This window comes from Rhinatrema bivittatum, chromosome 5 (assembly GCF_901001135.1).
Source record: "Rhinatrema bivittatum chromosome 5, aRhiBiv1.1, whole genome shotgun sequence".
NCBI classification, from domain to species: domain Eukaryota; kingdom Metazoa; phylum Chordata; class Amphibia; order Gymnophiona; family Rhinatrematidae; genus Rhinatrema; species Rhinatrema bivittatum.
The window spans coordinates 299,996,565-300,024,029 of record NC_042619.1 but is presented as its reverse complement, the minus strand read 5'-3'; positions in this window follow the sequence as shown (position 1 = coordinate 300,024,029).

The window sequence follows — 27,465 nt, the reverse complement described above, 5'->3', positions numbered from 1 at the left end:
AACAAAAGTATGTGAATGCGCATTTTTTGTAAATCTACCCCTAAGTGTGTAAGTTAAACTTGATTGTTAGGAACAAATTAGGCAGTTTGATTTTAATATTAATATGCTTATGTAGGTTACTAATAACTTTGCCTGCCAGCGACGCTGCTATTTAATGCACCCAATGAGCAATCAGTTATTTCTGTTGATGAATCCTCTGTTCCTTGATCTGCTGGGAGATGAATCCTTTGTTCCCAGAAATGGGTTTTCTGTCCTTCCCAACTTCGGTCTGTCTTTTAGAAGATTGATTCTTGGAGAGGAATAACTTTTGGAAAGTTCCACTTAATCCATTGTGGGATTATTCCTGGAGCCTTGCTGGTCAGACAGTTAGAGGTGAGGCTCCCTAACCAAAATGGGCAAACTTGAGGTTGGGGATCTTTTTATTGTTGGGACACCTTCTGGATTTTCTTCATGGCATTTCATGTTGATGTTTGCAACTTGTGAGCAACAGCCCCAGCCATCGGGGCTCTGAAGCTCACAAGCTGGAAATGTGTGCTAACTTAACTCCTTTTCTGTGTCTGTTGCCATGTGTGCAAAATTTATTGTACATCTCTTTGAACTACAAGTTGTAAGATGCGATTCATCAAGTGGAATAAACCATAAACCACATTAGATGCACACTTGGCTTTCCTTTTGACGTGACGCACACAATAGAGGCAGACTGACGCATCAGACGTTGTGATACAGAGCAATTAAATTCGACAGTGACTTCTGTACTTGCCATATGCAAATAGCTAATGTTGTGGTCCCAAAAGAGGGATCTTTGTCAGAGCTAAAGTTTGCAGCTCACAGTGCGCAGCATGTACAGACATCCACTGGGGTCCTTCCTGCTACTTCTTTCACCCAGGAAGTTATCCACCTACTGAAATATCTGTGTGGACTCCATACCATGTGGGAAAAGCAGTGTGAAAAACGAAAACAAGAATTATGGAACATAAGAGTATAATTAAAGGAGGTTTAAAACCTATTCCTATGGTTGAACAGGTTTTGTTTTGTTTTGTTAGCTTGGTATATCGACACTCAGATTTCAAGGATTAGAAGTGCTTAAGAAACACTGGCAGCGGTGTGTAAAGGGGCCAGGTCCTATTCCATCAAGAATCATGTAATCTAATTGTATTGGGTACTACTGAATTAAATTTATTTATATAACAATTTTTGGCATGCTTGTTTCTACTGTGCATTTTGCTAGTATTGGTTGTTTTCATGCTATCTCTAAACATTATCTTTCAGTTTGATGTGACCAATCTTTACATCTCAATGTACTGGAAAACCACCGCACCCATGTATTGCATAATTTGGGATGTATGAGTGACATGCTGTGAACATGACTCTTTGACACTACAGAATATTTCAAGCAGCATGGAGGAGAATTAAACCAGTAATTACTTTTGTATTTTTGTTCCAGCAGTGTCAGTTTATCCTTTTGGGATACCAGTTCAGTTGGATCTGGTGTCTATGGCACCATGATCTCCATTTTCAGCCCTTTCCCAACTCCCACCTAGCCCAGTCAACATAGGGACAATCCTTGGCCAGGGGTCGCACACCACAGCTCCTCCTCCCAAGCCCCCGGAATCCTTCACACATAAATCCAAAATTTGGCCACTGGGTGTTGCTGATGTACAATGGTTGGAGGGCCACCCCCTCCTCTCCTCGGAGCTGGACGTGCTCAATAATTACATTTTAAGGTTCTAAGGAGGCATCCTTTATAAATGTCTCTTTTTGACTTACTGGATTGATACAGACACTGATAAAGGGATCTGGGGGGGTCAATTTTCGAATGGTTTAACTGACCTACTTCAGAAGGTAGCTCATTAAAACTCTGCTTTTAAATATTTGCCCTCACTGACCTGCTACATTTAACCCTCTAAATTTACAAGAAGGCCAAATTTAGCTGAGCGTAAAAAGGGGCAGCTCCAGAGGAGCTCTGATTGCAGGCTCATGACCTAGCACTGACAATCTAGCTAACTGGTTAAGTTTATCTGCTCAACCCCATCGCACGTAGAGCAGGCCTAAATCTAACCAGTCACATTTTTCTCCAGCTAGATTTCAGGAACTCTTCAGCTGAAAACCTGGTGGCCCATATTCAAAAGATATCTAGATGGATAACTTACAAGTAAGTCATTTATTTATTATTATATACCAACATTCAATCTCAATTGAGATATCACACCAGTTTACATTTAGGTACTGTAGGTATTTTCCTATCCCCAGAGGGCTCACAATCTGTTTTTGTACCTGAGACAATGGAGGGTAAAGTGACTTGCCCAAGGTCACAAGGAGCAACAACAGGACTCAAACACTGGTCTCCTGGTTCATAGTCCACTGCTCTAACCACTAGGCTATTCCTCCTCCCTTTGTACGTTAAAGGAAGGCATGGGGATTACTACCCTTAGCCAATAAGCCTTGATGCTTTTGATGCAACTGCAACAACACAACAGTGGGGAGGAGGGGAATTGGATTCAGATGACAGCCAACGTGAGCCCCGAATTTCACGGGCCGGAGTACTGAAATGCAGACATAAGTGAAAAAGCACAGGACTGCTTCTACGGCCAAGTCCAGAAGCAAAGCACATCAAATAGCATTGTCTGATTTTTCAAGAAGGCTCCTCACCCAGTAAAAATGTTGCCAGCAGTATTTCTTTATGGGTTTGGCAGGTGGTTGGCTTTGATTGTAAATACTGCTACCCTTAACAGAACGCAAGCAGCAGATACTACCATGGAAGTTTGCTGGGAAGACTGGATGGACCATTTGGTCCTTTTCTGCTGTCATTTCTACATTTGTCTAAATGGCATTTTCAGCTACTTATCCAGAGGATAAGTCAGGGGTGTTCTGGGGCAGGCGGGAGATGTTCTGAGGAGGAGCGGAGTTAGCTGGATAACTTATCCAGCTAACTTTAAGATAGCTGGGTATCTTCAGCGGCGTGACTAGCTGAGACACAGCACTGAAAATGGACCTCCTAGCTGATTAAGTTCCACTGAAAATTTGCCTATCATTAGCTGTTTAAAATTAACTAGCTCTATTTGCTGCTCAGTTAGTTGCTTTATGAAAATGGACCTGTTATCCGGTGGAAAAGGTTAGGGGCCACTGCAGCACTCCCCAACAGGTAAGATTTCAAAAGGCAAAAATGAGCTTGTATCCATATAACTTTGGAGTTACACATGCAAAACCGGCTAACTGAACATTTCCCACCACCACCCTGGGCAGTGGCTGAGAGAAAGGGAGATTTGCTTCTTAATTCATTGTACAAATCCAGATACAGTTTAAAAAATCTTCGATTACAAAACTGTTGTGAAGCAACTTCCTTACAAGCTGTGCCCAGATTTGCACAACGAATTAAGAAGCAAATCTCCCTTTCTTTCTCAGATAAAATTGCCAGTGTGTCTTCATTCACCCATTTTGTCGAGCTAAAAAGTAAGCCCCTATTTCACTACATACCTACTTTTTGCTGCATAGAAAATAGTTATTTTCTGGACCATGTGAGGGTCAGAAGAGAATACTGCTGTGCGCACATATTACGTTTTCAAAAAAACTCTCTCATAAGAGCATGAGAAGTGCCATGCTGGGTTAGACCAGAGGTCCATCAAGCCCAGCATCCTGGCTCTGACAATGACCAATCCCGAAAAGCATATTCAGTTTCCTGCTCTTCACTCCCAATAATAAATGATGGGTTTCCTTGAGTCAAGAACAGTTTAGGGACTTTTCTTCCATGAACTTGTCCATACCCTTTTTAAACCCATTGATGCTAGCTGCCTTGACCACGTCGACTGGCAACCAAATTCCACACACGATTGTGCATTGAGTGAAAAAATACTTCCTCCCATTTGTTTTAAATCTGCTACCTGTTAGCTTAAAGGAGTGTCCCTGAGTCCTTGGGTTATTTGAAAGGGTAAATAACCATTGCCTATTTACCTGTTCTACTCCAGTCATGATTTTGTGGCCCTCAATCATATCCACCCTTATTCGAATCTTCTCCAAGTTGATGAGCCCTAACTGGTTTAGTCTTTCTTCATAAGAGAACTGTTACAACTCCTTAACCATATTTGTTACCTTTCTCTGTACCTTTCTAAGTCCACTATATCCTTTTTGAGATGGGGCCACCAGAATTGCACACAATATTCAAGGTGCAGCCATACCATTGATCTATGCAGAGGCATGATGATGTTCTCTGTTTTATTCTCCATTCCTTTCCATATAATTCCTAGCATTGGGGCCAGAGTTAAATTTTAATGCAGATTTTACTTAATGAGCATGTAAAAAACAGCGGTCCCTGCAGGATGCAGTGAACTAATGGGATGCAAATTGAACAGGAGTAAAAAAAAAAGCAAGCTAAATTAATAAATCTGCTAAAATGTGAGTTTGCCTGAAAAATCCATACTAATGCCATAAAGTGCTTTAAAACAGGAACAAAGAGGTAAGTGCTTGAAGTTGGAAGAAGTATGACCAAAATGACTCTGCATGCAAGATTGGCACTGGGCATCATAGATCCCTCTAAGATGAGGGGCAGATTTTAAGAGCCCTGCTCGCCGGTAGGCCTATGTTCAATAGGCCTACCGGCACGCGCAGAGCCCCGGGACTTGTGTAAGTCCCGGGGTTTTTCCAGGGGGGCGTGTCGGGGGCGTGTCAGGGGCGGGGCCGAGCGGTGCGGCGTTTTGGGGGCAGGACGCGGCATTTCGGGGGCGGGCCCGGGGGCGTGGTTTCGGCCCGGGGCGGTCCGGGGGCGTGGCCGCGCCCTCTGGAACCGCCCCCAGGTCGCGTCCCGGCGCGCTTGCGGCCCGCTGGCGCGCGGGGATTTATTTCTCCCTCCGGGAGGCGTAAATCCCCCAACAAAGGTAGGGAGGGGTCTAGATAGGGCCGGGGGGGTGGGTTAGATAGAGGAAGGGAGGGGAAGGTGAGGGGAGGGCGAAAGGGAATTCCCTCCGAGGCCGCTCCGATTTCGGAGCGGCCTCGGAGGGAATGTTTCCTGCCTTGGCCTTAGCCTGAACCTTGACCGTGCCTGCCGCCTGCTCTGACCACAGCCTGGACCTTGACCGTGCCTGCCCTGACCACATCCTGGACCTTAACCATGCCTGCCTGCTGCCTGCCCTGACCTCAGCCTGCTCCTTGGCTTCTGTCTGCTATCTACGGGTCCTTTGCTTAAATCCAGCCGGCCCTTGAATCCAAAGGCTCAACCTGCGGAGGAAGGGGCTGGTATAGGTGAAGCTCAGACCTGGTCTCAGTTCCTGTGAGTCTGCCGACTGTCAGTGGGGGGGTCCTGCGGGTCACCAGTTGGGCTGCGTCAACCTCACCACATTAGAAGGGCTCACACACCGTGACACTCAGTCTGATAGAAGGAGCTAGACACTAGCACACTGGGCACAGCAATAGTATAACATGGCCACTAGAAATGAGTTCAGTTTTACTCCTGCACTGACCTAGGAGTTATATTTCAAGTGTTAAGAAAATGTGCTTTAAGCTGCCTGCCCTTTAACTCACCTCCCTGCATTGCTGGGGAATAGCTAATGCCTTCTTTTACATCGGATTTGTATACACCTGAGCTAATTTTAATGCTGGTTTTTACTCCCGGTTTAATGTGCTTTTTTTTTTTTTTGGAGTAAAAATCCCAAAGGGTTAACTTACTGCAGACAAAATGTGCACTCAATCAGCAGTAGAAACCTGCGCTAACGTTAACATAGCTTATTACAATGCCCCATTCTGTTTGCTTTTTTGGCTGCAGCTGCACATTGACCTGAGGATTTCAACGTACTGTTGACAGTGACTCCTAGATCCTTTTCCTGGGTACTTACTCCTAATGAGGAACCCATCATCGTGTATCTAAAACGGCGGGTTGTTTTTCCCTAAGTGCATCACTTTGCACTTGTCCACATTAAATTTCATCTGCCATTTAGCAACCCCAGTTCTCCCATCTCACAAGATCCTTCTGTAGTTCCTCACAATGTGCCTGAAGTACCCTGGCTATTTTTGTGTCTCTACAAATCTGGTCCTTTCATTCGTCCCTCCCTTTCTAGGTCATTAATGAATAAGTTGAACGGCACTAATCCCAGGACAGATCCTTGGGACACTCCACTATTCACTGTTCTCCACTGGGAAAACTGACCATTTAGTCCTGCTCTTCCTTTCCTGTCTTTTAAAGTTATCAGTTCACATTGAGATACTGCCTCCTTCCCCAGGACTTTTTAGTTTACTGAGGAGTCTCTTCTGAGGGCCTTTGTCAAACGTATTCTGGAAATCCAAATGCTCTATATTGATTGCCTCTTCTTTATCCTCATCTTGGTTACACCTTCAAAGAATTCTAATAGATCAGTAAGGTACAACATACCTTGCCTAAATCCATGCTGGCTCTTTCCCTTAAACTGTTTATCCATAAGACTAGGGATTTTGTTTTTAATTACAGTTTCTACAGTTTCACCAGGCACTGACGTCAGGTTTACTGGGCTGTAGTTGCTCGGGTTTCCCTGGAGCCCTTTTGAAAATTGGTGTTATATATTTGCTACCTAAGCCCTGCACAACTCACTGACAGTTCTCCGGAATACATTGCTCAGAGCCAGCCACCTGCAGTAAAAAACAACTTTTCCTCATGCATTGGTGTTCACTGCACACTCATAGCTTTCAGTTCCTTTCCTGGGACGTCAGGATCAACCCTGTGAGATATGTTGAACATTCCCCATAGGTCAGCCCACTTCTCCAGGGCTAGAACCTACTTCTCAACCATACTCTTTCAGATTTAAAAAAATCCCTAACCGATGGTTGTGGGCATCTCGGTATCAGGATACATTGGTAGTTGCCCGCAGGTCAGTTCAATTCCCCAAGGCTGTGTGGAACCCACTTCACAACTGTACCTTTTGTTATGCGTGCTGCCCGTGGCAGACCCGCGGCACGGCCTTCTCACACGGACTCCAGTTCCTGGTGGGCCACCAGCTCCGACCTCGAGTCGTCTCTGGTGCCTCCGGCTCTGCCATGGTCCCCAGTGTTGCCAGCCAAGATGTCCTTGCTCGTCGGGCCTCTCCGCATGGCCCACGGAGAGACGCCTCCATAGGCGCTGCACCCCTCCCTAGGCGCGCACGCATCGCTAGTTCTTGGCTCACGGCGGAAACTTGGCCGCGGCCCCGGAAGCTGACGTAAGACTCTTCAGCGTATATAAGGTCAGGCCTTGCTCCATAGCATTGCCTTTGCAACAGGTCTCCTTGTACTCCGAGTACTCGTTGCTGATAGAGAATCATCTCTACTTCGTGTTCCTGACTCCTGTGGTTCCCAGTTCCTGTCTTCCTCATTCCTGCCTCGTCTATGTGTTGGACTAACTCTTTGGATTTCGACTCTGCTTTGCTTGAGTACTCTCCAGCCTATCTCCAGCCCCGGACCTCTGCTACGCCTGACTACTCTCCAGCCTATCTCCAGCCCCGGACCTCAGCCACGCTTGACTACGCCTGCCTCCTCCGCGCCCTGACCATTGCCTTAATTGACTATGCTACAGACCTCTCCGTGACCAGAGTTCTACATTTCTACATTTCTTGCCATGACCTCCGCTTGCCGCCGGCTCTGATCCTAGCCTGTCAGTGACGCCTATTCTCGCCTATCCCCTGGAATTGGACTTACAAGGCTCTGGCCTTTCTTTGCTCGAGTACCTCCAGTTACTTTCTGTTCCTTTGGTGTCTGAGTTCCTGTACCGAACCCAGTCCAGGGTAGGACTACGCCACCCATTGGTTGTTGTCTCTGGGCTGAACCACTTCTCTTTACTAACCTCGAGGCCCACCTAAGTCCTGCCGGCCCCGGCACCCAAAGGCTCAACCTGCTGGGAACGAGGTCAGGTATAGGTGAAGATCCAGTGGCCTCTAACCTCAGCCCACTCCACCTGCCGACGGTGGAGACCCTTAGGTCCCTACCTATGGGTTACGTCAACTCCACCTCGGCCCAAGTGTCCACCTCCGATGCAACACCTTTGCAGACAGATCAAGGGTCCATCAAGCCCAGTATCCTGTTTCCAACAGTGGCCAATCCAAGTCACAAGTACCTGGCAATCCCTAACTAATGGCTGCAGCATCTCTGTTTCTGGGCCAGGTGATCCCTCTCTCTTGACGGCCCCCCTCGCTTCTGTCTGTCTCTGCCTGAAAGGCAGTGCTCTCTCCCTTAAGAAACATGCTGCTTCTTTGCAGTAGCTGTGTAATTAGCCTCAGTTGTCTCTCCCAGTTACTACCACACCTTTCTGTGGTTGCTACCTTCATCCTAATTATCTGCCAAGAATCTCCAAATTGCATTTCCCAGCAGCCCTGTGCTTCCTGTTCCTTCTGGTTTTACAATCCCCTATCAACCCTTGTTCAATTTTTCTTTCTGCCTTAAGGCAGTTTTTCTCCTGGGTCTCCCTTTAGAGCTCCCTCTGTCTTTCAGAAGACCTAACTGTTCTGTCTCTTCAGGCTTCTGCGGCATATGTAAAACCCCTGTCTCTTCACAATACGCACATTTTTTTTCCCACATAAATCATCCGCAGAAATAGCTGTACAGGTATACACAGGTACTTTTGTATCTGTATAACATTTCTATGGATTTTCAAAGAGAAGCTATCCAAGTAGTTTTTCTTTAAAAATGTACTCAAGTTACACAGATGTATAAGTACCCATGTATCTTGCCACTAAGCGAATTACTGAAAACTGAATCCAACTATAATACATTTTCATACCATATTTTCCATGCACATTCCTTCATAACTGTTTAAAATTAGATGGAAAAAGTGCTACAAATAATACATAGAAATTCTAGGTGGAATGAATGTTTTGTCCGGAGGGGATTACTTGCTTGACTTATTATTATTATCATGTGTCTTGTTGACTGTTCTCAGCACAAGTGTAACCTGCTGAAGATTTTCAAGAATCCTGCTCAGATTTTACTAAGTTACGTACAGTAAATGGATCCTCAAGTATTAACCATGCTGAAGACTTAAATAAATTAAAAAAAAGCAGCCAAAAATCCAGGACTGAATTGCTGAGGATGGGGAGGGTTTGATTTAACTCTCTCCCACTCCTACCCTGTTCTTCCGTGAGGAATCACGGTACCTCTTCCCGCCTGCAGCTGTTATGTTATGATTCCAAAAAGGCCCATAATCCAACAACAAGGCCTCAGTCTAATGAGCAACTGGTGGTGGCTTCAGAATCTCCTCTTGTCCTAAGGTCCGGGCGGTTCTGCATACAATGTGCCCTTTGTCTGGATTCTTGTTGTTGTGAGAACATAGTAAATGATGGCATCAGTCTGTATTCTGGGCATCTCAGAAACCTAGAGGCTTTGGCAATACAAGGCTCCTAGCCAGGGGCTAAGAACACATTCTCCAGTGCTGGAGACCAATGAGCATGCAAAGTGGGTGAGTCTCTCATGTTCAGGTCATGCAGCTCCTGGGTTAAAAAAAAAAAGGGACAATCTGATGCATTTTTTAAATAAATTGAAAAGAGAGTGACTAAAAAAAACTCAGGGAGGAAACCAGGACAGAAGAGGAGCAGAATATTGATCTTGGAAAAATACTTGACTCTGTTCCACACAAGTTGTGAGAGTCAGTGTTCACAGGCTCTGAGAGTCATGGTCTGATGGATAGGAAAAGAGAGAGGGAACTATGGGAGCAGCATATAGAGCAGAGGAAGCATAAACTGATGTTCCAAGGTATTATTTATGATCGTCTAGCTTACACGAGGCAGACCAATAAAACGCCATAAGCAATCATATGGGAACAATAGGCCTATGCTTCACCTGTTCTGTTTTTTTGCTCCCATAACCCTTCTCCTATTCATCAGACTTTGACAGATAAGTCAGCCCCTATTCTCAAGGATGAGTTGTAACACCAAAGTAAGGGTGAGGAGGCTGTGGCAGGAGCAGTAGAGGAAGTAGATAGAGTATTAGTGAATCCTAGACATTGCACCATGGTGACACCTAGTGGCTGGACTCAGGACGCATGCATACCAGGAAGACCATTGCTGTGATAGCTGAGATCACTAGGAAGTGTGTGTGTGTGTGTGTGTGTGTGTGTGTGTGTGGCGGAATGGGGGTGGGGGGTTAATATAGTGGGAATAGCCCTGGATAGTTGGGAATGAAGGCTTATAGCGCTGCAGCTCCATATAAAATGGTTCTGATTGAGCTTGAAACCCAAAGGAGCCTGGGCCAAATAAATAAATAATAAACACTCTAATGGCACTTCCAAAACATGTTTGGCTCATGGTTTCTGATCATCTACAGAACATCCAAACTAGGTGCAAGTAGCTTGTGAGCAGAAACAAACACAAGATTTAGAACATAAGATCTACAACTGGTTTTTTTTTTTGTTTGTTTTTTTTGTAATACAATTTTTATTGAGTGATCCAACTGTTAAACAGATGCACTGGGGGAGTACGTGCGGAACCCTCAGAAGATGCCATGTTGCTCTCCGTCTTTCATGCGTAATGATATGTGAGGAAAATGCGTAATGATATGTGAGGAAAAATTGGTCTCCATAACAAACAGGGCTCTTAAGGTCTGATAAGGTCCAGGAACTGCCCCTTCATGCCCCAGTGTTCTATATGGTAGGAAATGGTCCTTTCCTTCTAAACTTGGGCAACCAAGGAGGGTGGGGAGTCTCTGCAAGATTGGGGGGGGGGGGGGAGGGGGGGATTGTATTACAGAGTACAGTTTGCTCCCCCAAGAGCTGTCTATACTGTTCCATCATGATGGCTTATTTGTATCTGCACACACATCAAAATAAACCAAGAACCTGGTGTATCTATTAATAACAATATTGCTGTGGAACCACGTACAATTTTTGTTACATTTGTAGGACCTCTATGCTACATGGGTGTGTAACATGTACACCCCATCTGTAGTTTGCAGGTCCAAAATTACTTTATTTTACTTCAACCATACTCTTTTTTAGAGTTTTAAACGAATTTTTAAGTGATTTTTCTTGTTATATATAAAATTGTTCAAAGACCCCACTATTCAAAGTATCATAAGCATACTGTGCTATCGATATATGTGAAAGCAACAGCTCTTCATTACCAATACTCATTTAAACCACTCATCGGAGCATGATACTCATCTCTAGTATGATAGTCTGACGCACTCATAGCATCCTCCCGTCCCGACACGATCGTGTTTCGGACCGTCCTGGTCCTGCTTCAGGGGTAAAGTGTAGATTCCAGTCCTCAAGGGTCTCCAGAAAACGCTGTACTCGCGGTTCCCATTCCAGTTCCTATTTCCTTTTGCTCCCGTCGATGTCCTCGGCGGCCATTTGTATCTGCTCCATAGTTGGATCTAATAGTTGGGTAATAATAACTATAGTGTGCAGTGTGTTTTTTTTTTTGTTTCATTTTTGTTATATTTCGTTGTTGGTGATGGGAGAGTATTGTTTTGTTTACATTTCTTTTTTTCTAGTGTGCATTACTTTCCAATAGCATGCATTAAAACCTGACTCCTGGCAACCCCCCACCCCGCTGACCAAACCTGCTGCAAAAGTCAACCCCCTGGACTTGCCACTAGTCGCCAGGGGGAGGCACTTTTTTGTAAATAAAATGAAAACAAATACAATTTCATTCATTTTCTTTTGTTTCATTTACAAAACAAAACAAAAGCAAATCCCTAATGATCACAGCATCAATGGTAATATTTGCTATTTCTCATAACCTTTTCTTCACCTGCTTCCTCATCCTGCTGAATCTGTATCCAATGAGATGTTTGTTGTTATCAGTAGTTATTTAGGAGGGCGAGGTCCCTGTGCACGGAGATGAAAGTCTTGTCAGAGACTGACTGAAGTACAGTTGCAAAATATGGTGGGCATCTTTGTTTGGACAAAAGGTAGCATACACATCCAAATTGCAATGTACTTAGTAACCAGGTGACCTTTATTGCCTGGTGAGGGCGTCCCAGAATCCCATCTGCAAAGAAAACACGGATCTTCCCAGCATGCCCGACTGGCAGCAGGACTCCTGGGTTGGTTTCCATTCAGTAAATGTTTGGCACACAATAGGATATAAAATTGTTCGTATGCCCATCCCCTGTCATGTCCTGTTCAAACACAAGGTTGTTGTAATGGAACGGGCAGCATTAAACCCTGGCTATTCACAGAATTATTGAGGTGGTCTCAAAGCCTCAGTATCAAGCCTCACCTTTTAACCTTAAAATGTCCTTAAAGGCTCTGTTTGCAGGCTTTTGCTCTCTCATGTAAACGGTTTCTGTGGCTTATAGCTTTAAGTGGCCGAGCCTTGCTTACAGGGAGCCAGTGCAGAGGGTTAATGTATGGCTATCAGATTTTTGGTGGAGGAATCTAGAACATTTGTTCCCTGAAGTGCCAGTAGTGAGCAAGCAGTTCATTTGGCAGGGGTGGAGTATTGTGCAGAGGACTGTACTAATGGAAAACTGTATCAATCTACCCTCTAAATATAAATATACTAAAAGCACATTCTTTAAATTTTGTTACCACACAATATTTCAAACCCAATAAAAAAGCCTCAAGGCTTTTGCATATAAGAGAATTAATGATGCACCAGAAAATGTCAAATTAGCCAATAAAATCCATTTCTGTGGTTGAGACATGTCCAGGTCAGAGACTTTGAACTGGGTCCCTGGATATGTTACACTGATGAGTTATTAATGTTCTCTATCAGATAATAAAACATTTTCCAACCTTTGGTGTCTCTGGCTTGATTTTCTGGCTCAGAGTCTTTTTTTTAATTCTCTGATCTTCTATCCCATTTTTTGCTCTTTCTCTCTCACTGGTGGTCATTTTTATCTGTTTCATTCTCTCTCCCTTCTTTGTCTGGATATTTTAATATTTTCTAGGGCTTCTTGCTTTCTACTGAACCATGGGACTCTTCAGAGCCCTCAGTGTGAGCCCTTGGCAACTGGGCCACAACTAGAAAGAAGCCAGGAGAGGTGGAGAGATGGAGAGGTGGAGAAGGTACAGAGAAGGGCGAACAAAATGATAATGGAAATGGAACAGCTACCCTATGAGGAAAGACTAAAGAGGTTAGGACTTTTCAGTTTGGAGAAGAGATGGCTAAGGGGGATATGATAGAGGTGTTTAAAATCATGAGAGGTCTAGAACGGGTTAATGTGAATCAGTTATTTACTCTTTCGAATAATAGAAAGACTAGAGGGGCACTCCATGAAGTTAGCATGTGGCACATTTAAAACTTATCGGAGAAAGTTCTTTTTTCATTCAACGCACAATTAAACTCTGGAATTTGTTGCCAGACGATGTGGTTTGTGCAGTTAGTGTAGCTGGGTTTTAAAAAAGATTGGATAAGTTCTTGGAGGAGAAGTCCATTACCTGCTATTAATTAAGTTGACTTAGAAAATAGCCACTGCTATTACTAGCAACAGTAGCATGGAATAGACATGGTTTTTGGGTAATTGCCAGGTTCTTATGGCCTGGATTGGCCACTGTTGGAAACAGGATGCTGGGCTTGATGGACCCTTGGTCTGACCCAGTATGGCATGTTCTTATGTGGTAGACGGAAACCATCCAGCAAGCAGCTGAAGATGAGGAGGAGAAAGGCCTGAAAGGGCCATGAATGGAGTTCATTCCACCCACAGCTGAAGACAAGTGAGGGCCGTGGGCGAAAACATGAAAGAGAAAGGCCTGTGGAGGTTGCGAGCAGAGTACATCCCATCCACGGCTAAAGACAGAGAAAGACCCAGATGGGCCATGGGTGGAGCTCATCTCGCCTGCAGCTGAGCAAGGAGAAAGGCCCAAGAGGACTGTGGGTGGAGCCTATCACACCCATGGCTGAAGATAAGGAATAGAAAGTGCTGTGGGATGAACCCATCCCTCCCTCAGATGAAGACAGGCGAGAGGCCTGGCTTGAGAGATTGAGCCTGTGGGTTTGCATTTGAGGGAGAGTAAGAGGTTGCTGGTATGTGTGTGAGAGTGAGAGAGAGTGGGAGCCTGAGAGGTTGTGGGTGTGTTTGGAAGCGAGAGAGAGAGAGAGAGCAAGGGAACAAGTGTGACTGCATGTGAGTCAGAAAGAGAGGGTGCTGGTGTGTGTGTATGTGAGTGGGAAGGAGGATAAGAGGCCTGTGAGATTGTGCATTTGTGGGAATGAGAGAATAAGAAAGCTGGTGTGTTTGCATAAGAGAGAGAGAGAGAAAGAGGGAGCCTGCGAGGTTTTTTGTGTATGTGGGAGTGAGAGTGTGAGAGACAGATAGACAGAGGGTGTCAGTGAGGGTGTGTGTGTATGAGGGAGTGAGAGAGGGAATCGGTGTGTGTGTGTGTGTCCATGTGGGAGTGAGGAAGAGGGATTTGGTGTGTGTTTGTGGGAGTAAGAGAGGGAGTCAGTGTGTATGTATGTATGTATGTGGGAGTGTGAGAGAGAGGGAGTCTGTATATGTGAGTGTGTGTGAGAGAGTGTGTGCGTGAGTGAGAGAGTGTGTGCATGAGAGTGAGAGAGCATGTGTATGTGTGAAAGAGTGGAGAACGTTTTTGCGCAACAAACTCCTCCCCATCCCACTTGCTAATCCATGATGTAACATGTCTCCAACTCCAGCAGCGTGCACGGTGGCCAGCCCTCCCTACCTCTTTGTCCCAGAACTGGTGTGGTGTCATGTGCTTTCCTGTGGCCTTCCATCATGGCTTCTGGAGTCTTGGCTCTGCCCTGTATCCTGCAGCTGACTAGGGGCAAGCTCAGCTTTATAGGGTTTGAAGACAGGAAATCCTGTGGCACAGCTTGATGACATAAGCACTGTTTTAGGGAAGCCCGGGTCATCTGACACTTACCTGAGCAATAGGTCCTGTTACTCTGAATTAGAGTTTTTTGCCTCCTTCCATTCCTGTTTTTGCTTGACCCACTGCTTATCTGACTTTGCTCTGCTTATCGCCTGCCCCAGCTTTGGCCTGGTATGCATCTCTGCCAACGGACTCCATCCGCCCAATCCTTGCCTGACTGATTTCACGACTCCTTTGATTCTATGCACCGTCTTCCAACAGCTGCCATTGGTTGGAGTCAGATCTGCTCACAGATCAGTAGCACTAATCTGACAGTGGTCCAAGGGGTTCACACCTCAGCCTGTGACAGGCCCAAAAGGACTTGAGAACCCGTTTTATTGTATGTAATGTATATAGTATAAGAATTTTATTCATTGATGTATTTATGCTTTTGAAAAATGTAAACCGTTGTGAAAGTTTTATATTGAATGGCGGTCTAGAAAACCTTTTAAATAAATAAATAAATAAATATAGTAGGTTAAGTTGTTCTATTTTCCTAACAGGAGGTGTATTGGTGTTTTAGGACCAGGTATAATATTTGTAGGGTTGTTACTGATTGAGTGCTAGCAGTTAGAACCTAATTCCATGTTAAGTTCTAAGTGTCACTTTTCCAGGATTTTCTGGTTGCCACACAATAGTTCCTGTAAATATGAAAGTTGTGATGTTTTTACTTCAGAAAACTGTACTTTGAATGTCCTTTTTTGTGTAAAATCTGTTATAAATGCATAATTTTTAATTGTGCATTGGCTGAACTGAGCTAGGAGGCAGAGGAGGTTGGGGTTGAGGTTGAAGAGATTGAGTGAAGGGTGCAAGGGTGTAAGGTTTGCCTACCAGCCCTGCTTTCTGGGCATCAGGGGAAGAGCTTTGTGAGTGTTTTGTGTGTGTGTGTGTGTGTGTGTGTGGGTGGTGGGGGGGGGGGTTTGAAAGGCAATCTGGGGAGAGCTTTCTGGGGATCAAGGAGAGGGAAGATCAAACCCAGGATGGAGGCAGAGACAGAGTGAGGAAAGGATGAGGAAGATGGAGTCTTTCATGAAATATATGGTCTTCTCCTGTCTCTTCCTACATACAGGCAGTAGTAAAGTCATAAAAGAATTTGGTCCATTGTTAACAAGCCCTGTCAACTGAAAGAAAAACTCTTATTGTATCAAGAAAATGTTATGAATAATTCAAGAGTGGAACATAAAAATATTGGAAACAGCACATGGACAAATGAAACAAAGACTTTTAATTACATGGCTAGAAAGCTTGAAGCACCCACTCGATTTAGGATAGTGAGGAATATTTATCATTCCTTTCTCTGATGACCACCTGCACTATTATTGTGCATCAAAATCTACAACTGCACACTGCCAGAGCAGCATAGCATGTGGTGTACCTACCAGCCTCTGCAATGGTACATGGCAGTAACAACATCGGAGGGGCTGGAACGTGGTGCAAGCTGCTGGTGAGTGCCAGCTGATGAAGACAGAAGAAAGGAATTCATAGCTGGCAGCAGCGCGGGTGCTGGAACTGAAAGTAGAGCATCCCTGATGGACTGAAACAACACGGCAGAAGCAAAAATGGGCTGAAGCTCAGGAAAAGTATTCTGGAAGTCACATTGGACCTGGAGAAAATTGGATCCTCAGTGGGCCGTGATACCTTTTGATTGGATCAAAGATGACTTACATGAGCTTTCGAGACCACACAAATCCCTTCTGTAGATGTGAAATTGCGGGTGACATTTGAAGTAGGGACCTATGTGTACAGCATAATCTTTTTTTCTTTTTGCCCTGCAGTTTCCTTCTGCTACTTCTTTGCTTCTAGCTCAATTGAAACTGGCCTCTATTAGGCAACAGCAGCATGAGCTTTCATGCACAACCAGCCTATGTAGAGATCCACTTGGAGTCTCCACTAGATGGCACTAGTTTAAAAACATGGGAAAGAGGAATTGGGAGGGAGGGAGGAGCAAAGCATTTTCTTAAGTGCACTCCCTCTGAGGATACTGGAGTAGTGAGCTCCCATCTGCTCAACGGCAGGCAAAGTGGATGAGCAAGAGACAATATATCCATTCAGTCCATAGCCTGGCGAGGGAAGTTGCCACAAGCTTTTTTGCAGTTTGATGAGGATTTTCGATTTTCTTTTTTTCTGAATCCCTTAGTCCTGGTTCAAGGAGAGAAGAGATCTATTGTTTCCATCTCACAGCCACTGAATAGACGGTGACTCTGGGTCAAGAGAGTATGGTTTTTGTTTTCATATATTTTTCCTTTTTGTTTCAGGAGGATGTTTGCTGCCAGCCTTCCTGTTCAAGAGTGGAGAACGAAGAAGAGTATTTTTCCCTACTGCTTTGGACCTTTCATCCTGAATGATCCCCAGTGCATCATCTGGAGAGGAGAAGTGAGTGTAAGACATTTCTGCTCACCAGGAGACCTCTGCCCTGTGAGAAGAGAAGATGCCTGGGAGTTTTGGAGAATGTGAAGAACACTGGAATGCAGGAATTGTCTGGGAGATGCTTGGCCCCCCCCCCCCCCCCCAAGATGCTTGCCATTCCATGCCGTGGAGCAGGGTTCCCCATCCCTCTCCTGGAGGCGCACCTAACCAGTCTGGCTTTCAGGATATCCACAATGAATATGATTTACATAGATTTGTGTGCACTGGAGACCAAGGGTATGCAAATCTATCTCATGCATATTCATTGTGTCAATCCCGAAAACCTGACTGGCTAGGTGTGCCTCCAGGACAGGGTTGGGAAGCACTGCCCTGGAGGATGAGAACATTTCAGGATACCAATTATGAGGAACACTTTCAAAGGTAGTAAGGTATTTAGAGAATAACCTTGGGCATGAATGTAGGCAGAATTAAGTGGATATGGTTCTGAATCAGGGCCGGCGAACTAGGCGGTCATCTAGGGTGCCATTGTCTAAGGGGTGGCGAAGAGCAGCCATGTGGGACCACAAGCTGGGCCTATCCCGCTTGCGGCCGAGAGGAGTAGAGACTCGGCAGGCCGCGAGCGACGCCCATCCTGCTTACGGCCCAGAGAAGCACAGAATCGGCCGACTGCGAGCGGTGCCCATCCTGCTGGCGGCCGACAAAAAGCAGACACTCGGCAGGCCATGAGCAGCGTCTCAGTGAATGAGGTCGGGGACAGGGCCGGGCGCAAGGCAGAAGGTTCGTCTAGGGCGCCTAACACCTTTGCACTGGCCCTGCGCCAGATGATGCCTATTGAAGATCTACAGCCTTTAAACTGGAATACCTATTCAGAATGCCTTTCTTAGCACCTACACCCATCCACAGCACCACAGTAAGAGTCACCCCCTACACTTTGGGCTCTGGAAGTCTAGCCATCCTCTCTTGGTGAATCCATGCCCTGGGGCTGTTGGAATGCACAAGGACTTAGCCCTAAGACTTAGTGTGACCTCTGCCTTCTCAAGATTATCCAAAAGAGGGACTACAGCTATTTTTAATTCTCGTCCCCCCTTCCACCTGGCCCAAGCAACACAGCAACAATCCCTGGCCAGGGGCTACACACTCCAGCTCCCCACGAGTCTTCCTTTGCAGCTACCCAGGCTTTCCCCCCTATTTTATAGCCCCCACCCCAACTTGCTCAGCAATTGCTAAGGGCTACAGATCACAGCTCTCTCTGCAACCTGGTGTCGGGATTAGCTGGCTTTGAGCCAGTATCCCTAGAAGGCAGTGGCAGGGAGCTGCAGAGGAGCCACAGAGGCATGAAAAGGCCAGGGGCATTTGTATCTGTTAGTTTGGTATTCTATACCACTTTGATTCGTAAAGTGAAATTGTGGTCACTTTAGAATTGCAATAAAATTAACTACCCTCAGCTTTTGCAGGTAGTTAGGACACCCCCCCCCCCCCTTTTGGAAGGCCTCATTGGTTCTCGAAAGAGAGCATGCCCTGTGATCATATATAAAAAGAGCAAGAGGCGTACACCTTTGCAGGCACAACAGACTCCTGAGATATGTCCTCCAGAACCTCTTCTCGTCTGGCCTTGTTCCTGAGCTACATTCAGCTCTGCAGTTTGCTCCAGTGCTCCTGTTCCACATCCAGCCCTGCACTCCTGCTGCTCCACATCTCTCTCCTGGGTTACTGGTCCTGAGCCTGCTTGATGCCTCCCGAGCTAAACCTTGGTTCAACCTTCATCCGGCCATCCAGTCTCTTCAACTTCACCTCTTCCTATGGCACCGTTTGCTAATGATCAAATACTCAATATGTGTTCACCCTGTGTCTCTCCAATAGGTGTCACCATTGGGCAATGTCTGACACTCCCTTCACTGCTCCTTCCTCCAGGAATGGGGAGGAGTACTGTAACTTTTTGAATAATTATGTTGGTCCAGTAGAAATGTTCACAACCTGCAAAACATGTACATAAGAACATAAGAAATTGCCATTGCTGGGTCAGATCAAGGGTCCATCAAGCACAGCATCCTGTTTCAACAGAGGCCAAACCAGGCCACAAGAACCTGGCAAGTACCCAGACTTCAAGAAGATCCCATGCTACTGATGTAATTAATAGCAGTGTCTATTCCCTAACTAAACTTGATTAATAGCAGTTAATGGACTTCTCCAAGAACTTATCCAAACCTTTTTTGACCCAGCTACACTAACTTCACTAACCACATCCTCTGGCAACAAAGTCGAGCTTAATTGTGCGTTGAGTGAAAAATAATTTTCTCCGATTAGTCTTAAATGTGCTACGTGCTAACTTCATAGAATGTCCACTAGTCCTTCTATTATCCGAAAGTGTAAATAACCGATTCAAATCTACTCGTTCTAGACCTCTCATGATCTTAAAGACTTCTATCATATTCCCCCTCAGCCATCTCTTCTCCAAGCTGAACAGCCCTAACCTTTTCAGCCTGTCCTCATAGGGGAGCTGTTCCACCCCTTTTAACATTTTGGTTGCCCTTCTCTGTACCTTCTCCATCGCAACTATATCTTTTTTGAGATGTAGCAGAAAGTAAGAGAACAGGACAGCAGAATACCAACTGCCTGCTGAAGGACTTGAGAGGAAGGGGAGAATTGGCGTTATGGTTATTAAGAAAAAGAGACTTGTCTGGAAGATAGGGGAAGTAATGGACTTAATGTAGTTTGCCTAGAGTGCATTATTAGGTTCACCCACCAGATGGTACCCAAGCATATTGTTCTAGCTGATCACGCAAGGTTATCTCTATGTATCTGCCTGCTGGAAGAGGCACTGTACTACCTATGTTCAACCAGCATGAGCTGGGATTGATCTCCCCAATGAACCTGTTTGTGTCTAATATCTGCCTTCCCTGGAGAAGGATAAATGCTGGAGAGCCAGGAAGAAGTGTTGGAGATGTTGTAGAAAAGTGTGATGGAAATCTTAGTAATCCCAAAAGCTTATTTCTTGAAGCATTCATCAGCCTTATAAAACTATCATCTCTACCCAGTTACTTTGGTGTTTGCTTTAGCAGTAAACTAGGTCAGCCCTCACAACCTGTTAACATTTGTATAGTTCAGCAGAGTTAACAGGATCCATCAATCACCAGGTGAGATTCTTGTAAGAACGGGAGAGTCCAAAACTTATATCATTGTGGGATCCTAGAATCATATTTAAAAAAATGTAATGTTCATGGTTACAGATAAGATGGGAATGGTACAAACTCCCCAAGAAGGTTTATGCCTGCCATGTCACTTCCTCTCAGAGGCTGATGCCAGGCAGGGCTAAGGAGTTTCTTTGTACCCTTGCCATGGAAATTAAAAATGGCAGCCCTCATGCAGAAGCATGAACCTTGAGGGACTAAAAGGTAAAATAACATTTAAAATATCAACAGCCTTGTTTTCTTTTTTAAAATATATTCTTGTTATGCTTCCTGTGCATTTTGTAGTTAAAAGATGCAAACTGTGGATTTGGGGGAGACTCTCAGCTGGGGGGGGGGGGGGTGCCTATTTATGCCCACAGGTCGTGGACCTTGACCCACTTGTGAGGAAGGTGGACAACTGACTCACATTTAGAAATATAGTTCCACATTGTTGACCAAAAATGATTAATTATCTGTTCTGCAAAAAAAAAAAAAAAAAAATCACCATATTTCATTACAGTTTTAATATCATCCTTTATTCCTATGTGATATCACCACAGTCTCTCCCCAAAACAGCTTTTGAAAGTTGACCAGTTGTCTTGCAAACTCTCACAGATTTGGGCTCTTGGCAGCCTGGGGAACTCTGCTGCAGGTGTATCTTGGGGCTGATAACATTTTACGGCGGTATTTTAAGGACACTTGCAGAGTTGAGATGTTTGTGCCTTCTGTGCTGGGAATGCTGTTGGAGAGGCCTTCCCACTGAATGCCGCTGACCTCCTTGTGACACAATGAAGTTGCAGTGGTGGGAGTGAGCCTTAAACAGTGCCCCTCCCCTCCCCCACTGACTTCATCCCTAGAATCCCCAATAAACCAATTAAGAGCTCTTTGCTGGCACTGGGTAAGCAGCTCTGATTACCTACTTAAATGACAATGGCTGGTAATTAGGGGGTTCTCTGCCAGCAGGACTGTTGTACACCTCTCATGGAGGTATCTGAAGGTAATGTTTATTTATTTATTTAGAAACTTTTATATACCGGTATTTGTGGGGACATCATACCGGTTCACATAGTAACTGAAAGATTGGAAAATACATTGCAACAGGGGAATGTAACTGGGCGGGGGAATAATGTTCTGCACTTGCTAGCATTTAAAAGCTTAACTTGACTTTAGTTTCTGAGATCTTGGGAGCTGAGCATGCAGTGACTGACTGCAGCATTTTTGCAAGTGACAGACTCTTTCTGATACTTGGATGGAATTGGCAGGTGTAATACTTCATCATTACTATTTTTTGCACATTTCTAGTCCACTACTCTGAAATAGCTTCCTTGCAGCAGATTGTTACAAAAGTGTAATACATCACCAGTATAATCAGGCCGATACAGTAAAAATCGCCACTCTCCTGTGCGCGCGATTCAGAAAAAAAAATTATTCAAATTAGGGCCCGCGGTAAAAAGAGGCGCTAAGGACACTAGCGCATCCCTAGCGCCTCTTTTTTGACAGGAGCGGCGGCTGTCAGTGTGTTTGACAGCCAACGCTCGATTTTGCCGGCGTTGGTTCTCAAACCCGCTGACAACCACAGGTTTGGAAACCGGACGCCGGCAAAATTGAGCGTCCGGTTTTCAACCCGCGAGCCGATTAAAAAAATTTTTTTTTTAATTATTTTTAACTTTTGGGGCCTCTGACTTAATATCGCTATGATATTAAGTCAGAGGGTGCACAGAAAAGCAGTTTTTACTGCTTTTCTGTGCACTTTCCCGGTGCCAGCAGAAATTAACACCTACCTTTGGGTAGGCGCTAATTTCTGAAAGTAAAATGTGCGGCTTGGCTGCACATTTTACTTACTGAATCGTGCGGGAATGACTAATAGGGCCATCAACATGCATTTGCATATTGCGGACACTATTAGTCTGGGGGAAGGGGGGTTAGACGCACGTTTTCGACCCCCTTACTGAATAAGGGGTAAAAATAGCACGTCAAAAACCCACATCCAACCGGGGGCTAACAGTGCGCTTGGTCGGAGCGCACTGTACTGTATCGGCCTGTTTGAGAACAAAGTATATGCGAGGGTAAAAGCTAGTGGTGTGCACTTTTTTCTATTTCACTTTCTTTTTTTTTTACATTTCATTTAATTTCATTTATTTGAAACAAAATAAATATAAAAGAAAAAAAAAAACCCAACCCAAAACAAAACCAAAATGAAATGGGAGCCCTTGCTAAAAAAAAATGAAAGGATTCCTGAGCCTCCCCCTCCCCCTCTCCCCAGAGGCCTCTTAACCCATCGTTAGCCTTTAAAGTCCAAATGGGGCAGGACCCAGTTTCTCCTGCCCTGCCAAGGCAGTATTTCAACATGGCATCTGGGGTGGGGACAGGCCCATGAGGCCTTGAATTGTTTAACTTTGCTGTGCTGGGCCCGGGCTGGTGCTGGTGGCTGCTCAGTGAGGAAAATTAAACAAAATGAAAAATGAATCACATTTTGTTCAATATTTTTGTTTCATTTTCCAAATGAAATGAAACAAGAAATTTCATTAACGTTTCCTGATTTGTTTCAAACAAAAGCACATTGCTAATAAAAATATTAAAAACAAACAGTAGTGCCTACCCCCCCCCCCCTCCAAAAGACCCAATAGCCTCAGTCTCGATATATGGCCAGGGTAGTGTTTGCTTACTGCAACACAGTACTGACCACTGTTAGGCCAATATAAAAAAAAATAATAGGGACCTGCCATTGCAGGACCTTACTGATTAGGTGTGTAATCTGCCAACATTAGCAAAACTATTGGAGAAATATATATTGCTCCAACTGGATGAATTTATGTAGAATTCTGAGGTTTTGGATGAACACCATTTCAGGTTCCAGAAGGGCCATTATACAGAGCTGTTATTGTTATTCTTATTGGACCAGTTGTATTGCACAGTAGATCATGGAGGGGCTGGATTATTGATCCAGCTCAATGTGTCAACCACATTTGATTTCATCAGCCACGATTTGATGCTATCTTGGTTGTGGCAAATAGATATTGTGAGATGGAGGGTGCAGCTAGGTAGATCCATGTCATCATGGAGAGAGCTGTGCTCGGGAGTATCCCAGGGTTTAGCCAGGCCCACCCCCTGCTTCGCCCCCCCCGGTACCACGCGATTCACTAAGCCCTGCGATTTTAGAAAATCCAGGCCTAAGTTATTCACATGGAATGAGCCACCCCAACAAGTGATCCCTTTTTTCGCTTGCAATAAGCTTCTTCGGAGGGAATTATATAGCAGTCAAATGTGACCTATAATAAATAAAACAAAATTCCAAACCATAAATCATCCATTTGTTTCTACTGATATGAAATGTTAATAAACAAAAATAAACTTAATGCTGCTTATGTAATGCATGGTCTTCGCCCACACATAACCAAATGTGATCAACCAATATATCTCACAGCATCATTTCTAAATCTGTTCATCCTATGGTGCACGTTTTAAATCATCAAAAAGCCCAAGTTCTCTGACTGGTTTCATCAAATTCAGTGATAAATACAAAATAAGAATCTTTAAATAAAACCAAAATAATTCTCAAAACTATTTTAAAAAAACAAAAAAACAAAAACAAAAATGTTTTACATAAACCACAATCCTGAAAACAAACACACTGCCAAGCTGCCAACAGAATCCACTAAACTGTCATTTGCCTAGCATGACTTTGCTATAGGCAGACGAAAAATATTTTTAATAAATAAATACATTGTTTGATGATAAATGATGGCAAATATAGTGGATTTTCCTAAGCTATTATTAGTTTAAATGCCTACTGTTTATTACTACTGTATGTTTTATTCTATGTATTTTATAATTTGTAAACCGTTGTGATGGCTTGTCTTAACGACGGTATAGAAAAATTGATAAATAAATAAATAAATAAACTGATATCCATATCATGGCTCATCCAGTGACAATGGTTCAAAGGAGCCTATGTAATCACGAGGTAGACCTTGCATTTATAATGAATGAAATGTTACTTAATTATTTTCTTCACTAACTGGCCACCCATTTGATCTCATTATTCAATCTATTAGGGATCAATTTACACCATGAAAAAATAAAACGCTGATTTAAATTGAACCTGGCAAATCACAAAAAGTTTGAGATAGATCATCAATTGAATGAACAGCCTGTATCCAATGGTTATCTAACGGAGCATTATCTGTTCTTAATCTTATGCAGTTCTTACGTTCAATGATCCTTAATTGGATCTCTCTTTTAGTTTGCCCAATGTGCACAAGGTTAAATGGGCAAGGAACTGCATATACTACTCCTTTAGTTGAACATGTGAAGTGTCCAGATAATTTATAAGGGTATTTTAAATTGGGATGCATGACTGTAAGCTTAAAACTTTTTCACAAACCGAACAACCTTCACATTATGAACTGTCCCAATTCTAACCCATCAATTGGTGTTACTCTCCTACGTTTAGACAACCTAGCTCTCAACTTGTTATGTTTTTTTCACTTCAAGAATGGGGTGTTCACTGATGGGGTCAAAGAAGACACAACTGGCCAATAATTCAAAACTATAGTATATTCTTTATCACTGTCATCTTGGTTGAATAGGATATAGTATATACAGTTCGTGACAATGGATCTTTTATTGACTTTAATAATAAATTCTTCCTATTAGCGTATAGGGCTCTTTTATAAGCCCATTTCACCACTGATATCAAGTACCCATGATCTAAAAACCTGTCAATAAGCCCTTGGGCCTGAATATTATATTCCATAGTTGAAGAACATTAACATTAACAGGCGTAGAGACCGGCGGTGATCATGCAGAATCAGTACCAGGCAAGAAGACAGGGCAGGCGGAGATCAAGTAGAGTCAAGTACCAGGCAAGGAGTCAGGGCAGGCGGAGATCAAGTGGAGTCAAATACCAGGCAAAGAGTCAGAACCAAGAAACCTATCCAAGGGACAAGGAGCAAGGCAGGGACCGGAGGCAAGGAATAGGAACGCTGGAACTAGGGACCAGAAACACGCAAGGCAGAGTCAGGAACGCAAGCATCAGGAAATCAGACAACTCACACTCTCAGAAGAGCAGGACCCATTGCTGAGGCAATTGGAAGTGGAGAGCCACTCAGCGCGTGCGCCTAGAGAAGAGACCACAAGGAGCTGGAGTCGGTAGCATTTGGGGCGCCGCATGAGCAAGCCACTGGTGGAGTTGGCGGTCAGGAGTGGCAGTGCCAGAGCTGGGTCTCCGGCTGGCGCAGGTGAGGGGACCCGGTTGCAGGCCAGAATGGCTGGTGTTCCTAACAGTACCTCCCCTTTATGGCCCCTCTTAGAAGGCCCAGACTTCTCAGGATGCAAGGTGTGAAACTGATGAAGAAGAGTCTTATCGAGTATGTTGGAGGCGGGCTCCGAAGTGTTTTCATCGGGCCCGAAACCCTCCCAAGCAATTAGGTACTCCCATCTCCTGTGATGGTGTCATATATCCAGTATTTCTTTTACCTGATAGATTTCTTCTTCAGCTGACAGGTCCTGGGGTTCCGGGATCTCCCAGCATGGCCAGGAGGACACCAGGGGCTTAAGGCGTGAGACGTGGAACGTGTTGTGTATTTTTAAAGAGGAAGGCAGCCTCAAAGGGTAGGTGACTGGACCGATTTGTTCTGTGATGAAGAAGGGACCGATGTATCGGGAAGCCAGTCTCAGTCTCATCGAGGGTTCCTGCAGCCGAATGTGGCGGGTGCTAAGCCATACCCGATCTCCAGGTTTGAAGAGAGGCGCAGGCCGCCAGTGCATATTGGCCGTCTTTTCTGTTTCCTCGGCCGCCTGTCGAAGGTGGTCCTGTGTGCGGGTCCAAAGGGTGTGCAGTTGCTGGGTGGTGAGCTGTGCTGCGGGCTTCGAAAGGGTCGTGGGAAGTGGCAGAGCTGGTTGCCTATCATAGACCACCAAGAAAGGCAAAGAGCCAGTCACAGAATGGACGTGCAAGTTGTGTGAAAACTCGGCCCAAGGGAATAGAGAGGACCAATTGTCCTGTCTGCTGTTCACAAAGGCACCTAGGAAAGTTTTTAGGGCCTGGTTGGTGTGTTCAGCTTGGCCGTTGCCCTGCAATGGTACGCTGTGGTAGAGTCAAGCTGGATCCCAAATTTCTTGCACATGGAGCACCAAAAGTTAGCAGTGAACTGCATTCCGCGATCCAATGCGATGTGCCGGAGGAGTCCATGTAGGCGGAAAATATGTTGGGTGAATAGGTGGGCCAGCTCCGGGGCTGAGGGCAGTTTGGGAAGGGCAGTGAGATGGACCATCTTTGAAAACCTATCTAAGACCGCACAAATAACATGATGGCCATTGGAGGGAGAAGTCCATGGAGAGATGGATCCATGGCTCCTTGGGAACGGGCAGCGGTTGGAGTAGGCTCCATGGTCGTCCAGCGAGGGGTTTCTGTCGGGCGCAAGTCAGACAGGAGTCGACTTAGGCCTTGACATCCCTGTCTACTTGGGGCCACCAGTAATAGCATTGCAGTAACTCAAAGGTGCAGGGTTTCCCAGGGTGTCCGGCAATGAGAGAATCGTGGGCCCAGGACAAGATCTTCTGTTGGAGTCGAAGAGGTACCACAGTCTTCCCTGGAGGAGCAGTCTGAGTGACTGCGAGAACCACCTTCACCAGGTCAATGATGTATTGTGGAACACACGGAGAGTCTTCTGTCTCAAAGGCTCTAGAGAAAGCATCAGCCCGAGTATTCTTGGAGGCCGGTCGGTAGCGAAGGGAAAAGTTGAATCTGATGAAAAACAGCGACCCACGAGCCTGACGGGAGTTTAGTCGTTGGGCGCAGCTGAGGTACTCAAGATTCTTATGGTCTGTAAAGACTGTAATGATGTGCTGAGCCCCCTCGAGCCACTGCCGCCACTCCTTGAATGCCATCTTGATGGCCAGGAGTTCCTTGTTTCCAATGCTATAGTTCTTTTCAGCAGGTGTGAACTTCTGGGAGTAGTAAGAACAGGGCAGCAGGGCTCCTTTCTGAGAATATTGGCTGAGAACCGCCCCCACAGCTGTGTCGGAGGCATCTACCTCCACCACAAACGGGTGTGTGGGGTCCAGGTGCCACAGGCAGGTGTCTTGGAGGAAGGCGCACTTCAGGTCTTTGAAGGCTGTTATCGCCTCGAGTGGCCATTGTTTGGTGTTGGCCCCCTTCTTGGTGAAGGCAGTAAGGAGTGCTAT